Source organism: Eufriesea mexicana, unplaced genomic scaffold (assembly GCF_001483705.2).
Source record: "Eufriesea mexicana isolate 0111107269 unplaced genomic scaffold, ASM148370v2 scaffold143, whole genome shotgun sequence".
Taxonomy (NCBI): Eukaryota; Metazoa; Arthropoda; class Insecta; order Hymenoptera; family Apidae; genus Eufriesea; species Eufriesea mexicana.
The window spans coordinates 280,466-287,074 of record NW_016908322.1 but is presented as its reverse complement, the minus strand read 5'-3'; the positions used below and the strand labels follow the sequence as shown (position 1 = coordinate 287,074).

At 48.4% G+C, this 6,609-nt stretch overlaps 2 protein-coding genes across 2 annotated transcripts in view; one reads left to right on the top strand and one right to left on the bottom strand.

Moving 5' to 3' along the window:
• The window catches only part of nudC (nuclear distribution C, dynein complex regulator), a 98,111-nt gene that overhangs the window by 3,954 nt on the left and 87,548 nt on the right, over positions 1-6,609 (top strand). The window lies entirely within an intron of this gene.
• The window catches only part of LOC108555211 (uncharacterized), a 15,280-nt gene that overhangs the window by 2,612 nt on the left and 6,059 nt on the right, over positions 1-6,609 (bottom strand). The window lies entirely within an intron of this gene.

The window sequence follows — 6,609 nt, the reverse complement described above, 5'->3', positions numbered from 1 at the left end:
TACCGGCCGACGTCGTTTTCGAAAGAGTCTCGCAACGCCTCATTGTTCTAGCTCGGTCCTGTCTGCGGGTATTCGTATCGCGCGTTTCACCGCGTCGAAATACCAGCGGGGATGATGCACCGACCCGACGAAATCGGTGCTCCTTTCCTATCCAATTCTCCTCTGTCTTCTCGAATAGAGGGAGTGTCTATAGGGGATTGGTCTCCAAAAGTTCGAGACGCGCCATTCTAACGAGGGATTCCTCTACTCTTATAGCGAAACGGTGCACGTTGCAATCGAGCCACGTTCAGAAGTAAACGAGTCCTCGAGAGTGCTCCCACTTCGGGCTCGAAGGAAGAATTTCGGGGGACCGAGCTCCCGATATTCCGGTTTGATCGTTACACAACGCCGGTGCACTCTCGAATTCCGCTGGCCAGCTCGTTGCTACCAATGTTCTTCTCTCGTTGAATCGACGCCTCGTCGTCGTCGACGTCTTCGTCTTCGTCGTAATCGTCGTCGTCGTTTCATTCCCGGCGCTGGCGAAGCACGCCTGGAGGTACACGGCCGCGAAAGGTTTTCAGGGCCAGCGGAGAACCGCGCTGAGCATTTCCGCGACTTTGACACTGGCTGGCCCGCTGGCCGGCGCTGGCTCGTGCGTACGCACGCCGATTACGCCAGTTAATTGGCCATTTTCGCACGTAAATCAGCCACGTTTCGCACCGAGCCTGTGGCCTACCTTCGCCGCGCTGGCCACCGCCCAAGGTCCGAGCTCGCTTGCTTCTTTTTCGTCCGAGTCGCTTTTTCGCTCGGCACGGATCGAAGTATCGGGTCTCTAATGGAACGCCGACCTACCCACGATTTATGTGTCCTGTCGGGCGTGGCCGATTCAGAAAATAACGTGGAAGCAGCCTTGCGCCGCATTTTTGCCGCCGGTACCAGGCGATCTTCCGGGACTCGCCGGACCACGACCACCGGACGTCTTTGCTGCCCAGACACCGATTCATCGTTCTCTTGTTGCTACGTTGTTGAGTCTCGTTGAATCAGATACGCGAATGATACTGGATACTAGTTAGAATCCTAGGGATTAGGGAGCTATGGTTCGCCAAGCGGTCTCTTTGGTTAACCGTGTAATTGGCTGACTAATACTAGGTTGCGTACTAGCTTGGTTAGAGAGTCTCTTTTTAAAGGAGCAAGACAAAGGACTGTCTTTGAATTACCACTTACGGATGTAGTCCACCGTTTGTCCACTTTTTAGCTACCATTGTGGAAGAATTTTGAAATAACGTCGAGTGTCTGTTAGAGTTAGGATAAATGTTCGACTCTTCCAACCTTTCCAAACCCAATTCGATCGGTATCAGTCTCCATTCCCATCACGAGACTAGAGCCTCACCTCGAACGAATAGCTAGCTAACTATGCACCTTCGATTCCCGTGCTCTAAATCCTCGTCGCACTCTATACCATCTCGCATGTAGGTACACCGTAGGAGAATCCTTCGGGGACATATTTGTTGGCGAAATTACATATGCCAGGATGAAAAGATACGACTCGCGTTACGCAAGCTCCTAGACAATGGAGGAGAATGGCGCCGACTTATTTGTCGGAATCGAAGTTTCATAACTGAATCTCGATACCCGTCGGCGCGCTCTCGGTGACAGGTATTCGTTGTCGAGCCGGTATATCTCGAAATTTTTCGAGACGCGAGAGGCAAAAGAGCGGCAACTAGCCGGAGCAGGATGGAAAAGCCGCGTTGCCGATCGGGAACGGAGACCGAGATGGAGAGAATGGCCTGGGCGACGCTCAAAGAGAGGCGTCGTTAAGAATTTTTGTGGAATTCAATACACTGGTCAGCCTCGAAGCGCCGCACCTGTGCTGGGCCCAGGTAACGCGACACTCTGAAACTCGCACTCTTTTTCGTTCCTCCTTGTTGTTTCTCTCACCGATCCATCGTGGGGATGAACGATTTCGGCTCCACCTTCGTCTTCCTCTTCGCGCTGCAAGGACGAAATGGCGAAACGAGCGACACCCGCGATAACGTGATATAATAATATTCCATGGAGCGGAGGAGCATTATCTCATCGCGAATGTGGAACTCGTTAGGTCATCGATCTTTGTTCCCTCTTGTTCGACGTTCTCTCTGTGCCTCGGAGATCCTTAAGTGGCTAGAGGCTTCGAGCAGGCCGTAAACGTTCGTCGTTTTTCGGAAGATCCTGATGGAGTTAAGAAGTCATCTCTTTTTATTACCTCCTGGTTCACGTTTTGTTTGTTCCGGCACTCTTGTAGTTTATGCAAAAAATTCGTCCGCCAAGAAGCCAGTGACTCGGTTGGAATTCAACGCCTCCCGAAGATGGCTGGTTATTCGTTAACCGGTTGCACGGACCGAGGTGCTGTGCAGGTCGAGGATCATCCAGAAGCGCCACGTCAGTCGATACCTCGGGGTACGTTTTCTCGTTACCGATACCACTCCGGGTTGAGCTGTCGGGTACAACGTCTAATGAACGTCGTCTCGCGGATGCGTGAACGCGCGATCATAAAAAGATATATGTTACAAGGTAGCGATAACAGATTCCGTGGTTTCACCTTGTTCATCCCGTGCAGATCGCTTTCGTTCGCGAGTGCGGATCGCGTCGATGAAACTCGAGGAACGGGAACGTTTTGGTCCAGGAATGGCTGCTCTTTGCCTACACGCTTTGTTATTCGCGTTTTACGTATATATTTTTTGCACCCAAGATACCGGAATTCGATGAACGATCGATACGAGGATAATTAAGTAGGAATTCCGAGATCTAGTCCGATTATATTTTTCCCCGTTCGCGTATCGTGGAAGACATCGGGATTTTTTTTGCCAAATTTTTGCCTAGCCTATTTGGACAGTCCGGTTTATTAAAAGAAACTTCGTAACAGCCCGGAATTCCCAACAGGCCGTTTCGATTCACGTCCGAGAAAAAGGTGTTGTTTGACAATTTATAAGAACGTACCGCTAATTCCACGAACAGGCTCGATATTTACAAGGAATTTCAATAAAATACGCGTTCATGAATATGTTGAGTCATGCCATCTCTCGTGAGGATAGAATAAGCTTGTTTCCATTCCTATCCGACACCTACGATCCGACGAACCGGATTTCGCGGTGCACCTCCGCTCGTTCACCCTCCGCTATTGCAAATCTGGACATTTCCGCCATTGTATTTCTGGACACCATCCAATACTTCCTCCCATTTCCACTATCCATCAGCAGCGAACTCTGACATCTGATAGATATTTCCCTGTATTCGATTTTTCGCGTACTGTATTCATAATACGACTGTTCTCGTAAGATCTCGAAAGGTTGGCAGACGGATGGAAAGCTTGTTATTAAGCGAGGAATAATCTCGTCCTGTTCTGAGTCTGCAACTTTCGATAAATATCGACAACTTGCGAGATGGTCCCTCGAATTTCCACACACGCTGTTATTAACCAAATCGCATTGACCCGTATTATAGCAATTTCTATAGATCCTTAACACCCGTTGCTAAGCACGCTACGTGTCACCAGGCACCGCTTGAAACCGACTGTATTACATTACGATTACGCCGTTCGTGCGATACGTGACATTTGCACGGCTCCCAGTTCGGCACTTTGCGAAATTACGAAGAAGACCCGCCGAGCTATTAGCCTCGCGAATTAAATTCAAGTTGAAACTTTCAACGACCTCCTCTTCTCGGAAACTGACCAATTATCGCGAACAACACCGCGACCGTTTCTCTAGGTTTCGTTCAAGGATGCCTTTAATAATCGCCATGCATCGTGCTTCCTCCGCAGACTGGATCTAATGCAACACGTCATGGTCTGAGCTATTAAAATACAGATCTACCCCTTATCGACTGGAACCCGGAGCTCGGTCGTGGTATCAGAGAAACGGCCTAGCCGACAACCTATCATTTGCCACTATAAAGATCACTCCGGGAGGCAATAATTTTAATAATGCACAAGTTTCGACACCCGTCTCGTTTCCATCCGCGGTGGCAAAGTCATCGAGCGCGGCCCGTTTTCGCGCCGATCTCGCGTTGCCTCACTGCAAGCATAAATCTAAGGCCCCCGTGTGCCGCGATCGTCTACACATTTTGCAACTCGCTTGCCGGGCTCATTACATCGATTGCGCGCGGCTACACTCTGTTTACCGCGATCCTCGGCGAAGTGAAGTCGAAGGTAGAAAAATGGCGGACCCTGCGCGTGTGCCGATCCTCGATATGTCCGATGCGACGAGTCTCGCTTTCGATGCGTCCAGCGAATCGTTTGTAACGATCCTCGTCCTTGGGACCAGTCTTCTCCGCTGGTCTCCGTTGGTCTAGACAGAACGCGAACATCGCGCGGATTATGAAACGCGGATCGAGCGTTGCGAACGGGGATTCTGCGGCGCGTGAAATCGCCAAGACGAAGATTCATGGCGTGCGGGACGATTCGACGATAGGCTGCCGGGGACTCTGTTAACCGGTCGAATTCGACACACGTGTGTGAGAACGTGGAATTCTCGGCGCGAAATGACCCGAGGATCGAAGCGATCAGCGGTCGAAGAAGCCTCTAACGTCGCGGCACCTGGCAGATTTCCAAGCCATCCTGTTTAATAACCTTGACGGCTATTTAGATGGCATAGCGATCGCGAGGTAATCGTCTCGCTGGATGTATTCGCGATGCTCGGTGGCATAGCGTTACGGGGGTCGCTTTCGAATGATCTTAATGATCCCGGATGCAATTAGTCCCGATCATCGCGGACACATCGGCCGCTTCTCGCTTCCGCGCCGGCAAGGTCCTGCTCGACTTCTGTGTTCCGTTCCATGTACCTCCTCTTTTTACGGCTCGTCCCCGAGGACGTTTCGTGGAAGTGTGAAAAGCAGAACACGAGGCGCTTAGTTCATCTAAAGTCCGACCTTCTCGTGTTCCTCTTTGCACGAGGTCGTCCCGATCGCCAATTAGGAGATAGCAAACCGATAGGAAAAAGGTCGACCGAAACGAGCACGCTTGTCCTTATAATTATTATTCGTCATTGTCCAGGTCTTTTGTCCTTAATCCAATTCGTATCGACCCGACGTTCGCTCAAAGGCAAATTGATTATCCGATAAGTTTTGGACGCTAGTAAGAAGTACAAGGTGATTCGGTGAGTGGGAGAATGATTTAGGAACTCGCGGTATTTATTAGAAATATGTAAATTTATAGGAAAATTTATAGGCCAAAATGTCAAACCGAGGAAATTGTTTAGTTTAATCTTTGGAATATCAAGTTTAAATTTCAGTAGACAGTCTATCAAAAACGATGTAGACTCAGAGACCTATGATTCCTTTTTCTTAGAAAAACGTCCTCGATGGTTCTCGAAGGATCAAAACACGAGTTCTCAAAAGAAGTTTAACCCTTTGCACTCGACGATTTTTTGGCTAGAGAAGAGTAGAAAATCAAAGATTCTCTACCAAAAGACTGACGATACTTTTTTGAGCAGTATATAAAGAAATGTATAATAAAAATGTTACATTACATTAAATTTGATATATTAATTAATATCGATCTTCCAAATTTTATGAAATGGTGACTGAAGATCACCTCTCGAGTGCAAAGGATTAAATTTCAGGAGAGTTTTTCCAGATAGTGACAGTATATCAAAAAGGATCTAGACTCATAGACGTATAGTTCCTTTTCCCTAGAAACGTCCTCGATTGTTCTCGAAGGATCAAAGCAGGATTTCTCAAGAGAAGTTTCATTTTTCTCTCTCCTATTGCGATGCAAATTCGATAGTTCTCGCAAAGGGAAACTACAGATGTTTTACCAAGCTATTTCCTGCTCCTCCGATCATCTATATCGATATGCAAACGAAAAGAAAGGGAGAGTGCTATTTCTTCGTGGTTAATCGATGATCCACGTTTGCGTGTCATTCTTCGTTTACCCCAAATTATTTATCCGTCTTGGACATTGATGGACACGTTATTAATAGCCCTTGCTTCTCACTGAAATTTCTCACCGACACGAAAGCATGTTTGTCGCGTTCACGACTCTTGACAAACACTGGTCGCTGAATAGGCGACAGAGGGAAGGAAAGTCGTTGAGTTACGCGGAGAGAATCTTCGAGAGTCTGTGAAATAAAGAAGCGTTCGCAGAAGAGGAAGAAAGCTGTTTCCTGAACCGATCGTGTGCCACGTTGTTCTTTCATGCACGTCCCCTTTTCGTGTCGGTGTGCGTCCGCGCTCGTTGCTTTTCACCGGCAGAACGAACGCGCTTATCTGTGGATAAGCAGTCGGTGCTGTTGTACGAGCACCGAATCGAAGGACTCTTAAAAATCGAAACGCCGTTCCACTTCCGCGAGCCGACTCCACCGGAGACCTTGTTTGCGAATATGCCAGCCTCTTTCGTAACGCTTTGGCACCGTTTCCGAGGATAGCTGAGGGCCCCCGATTAACAGGGGGACTCGTGCGAGATCGACGTCTGTGAACTGGCAGGAAAACGGATCGATCGAGAATTTTTAACGAGTCGATATTCTTCTTGTCAAACCTGTCATTAAAACGGATCGATCGAGAATTTTCGATAAATCAATATGATTCTTCGCTTCTTGGTCTTCATAGGTTTGCATGGTCTGGAAAATTAATTAAATCTGACACGAATTAGGGAAA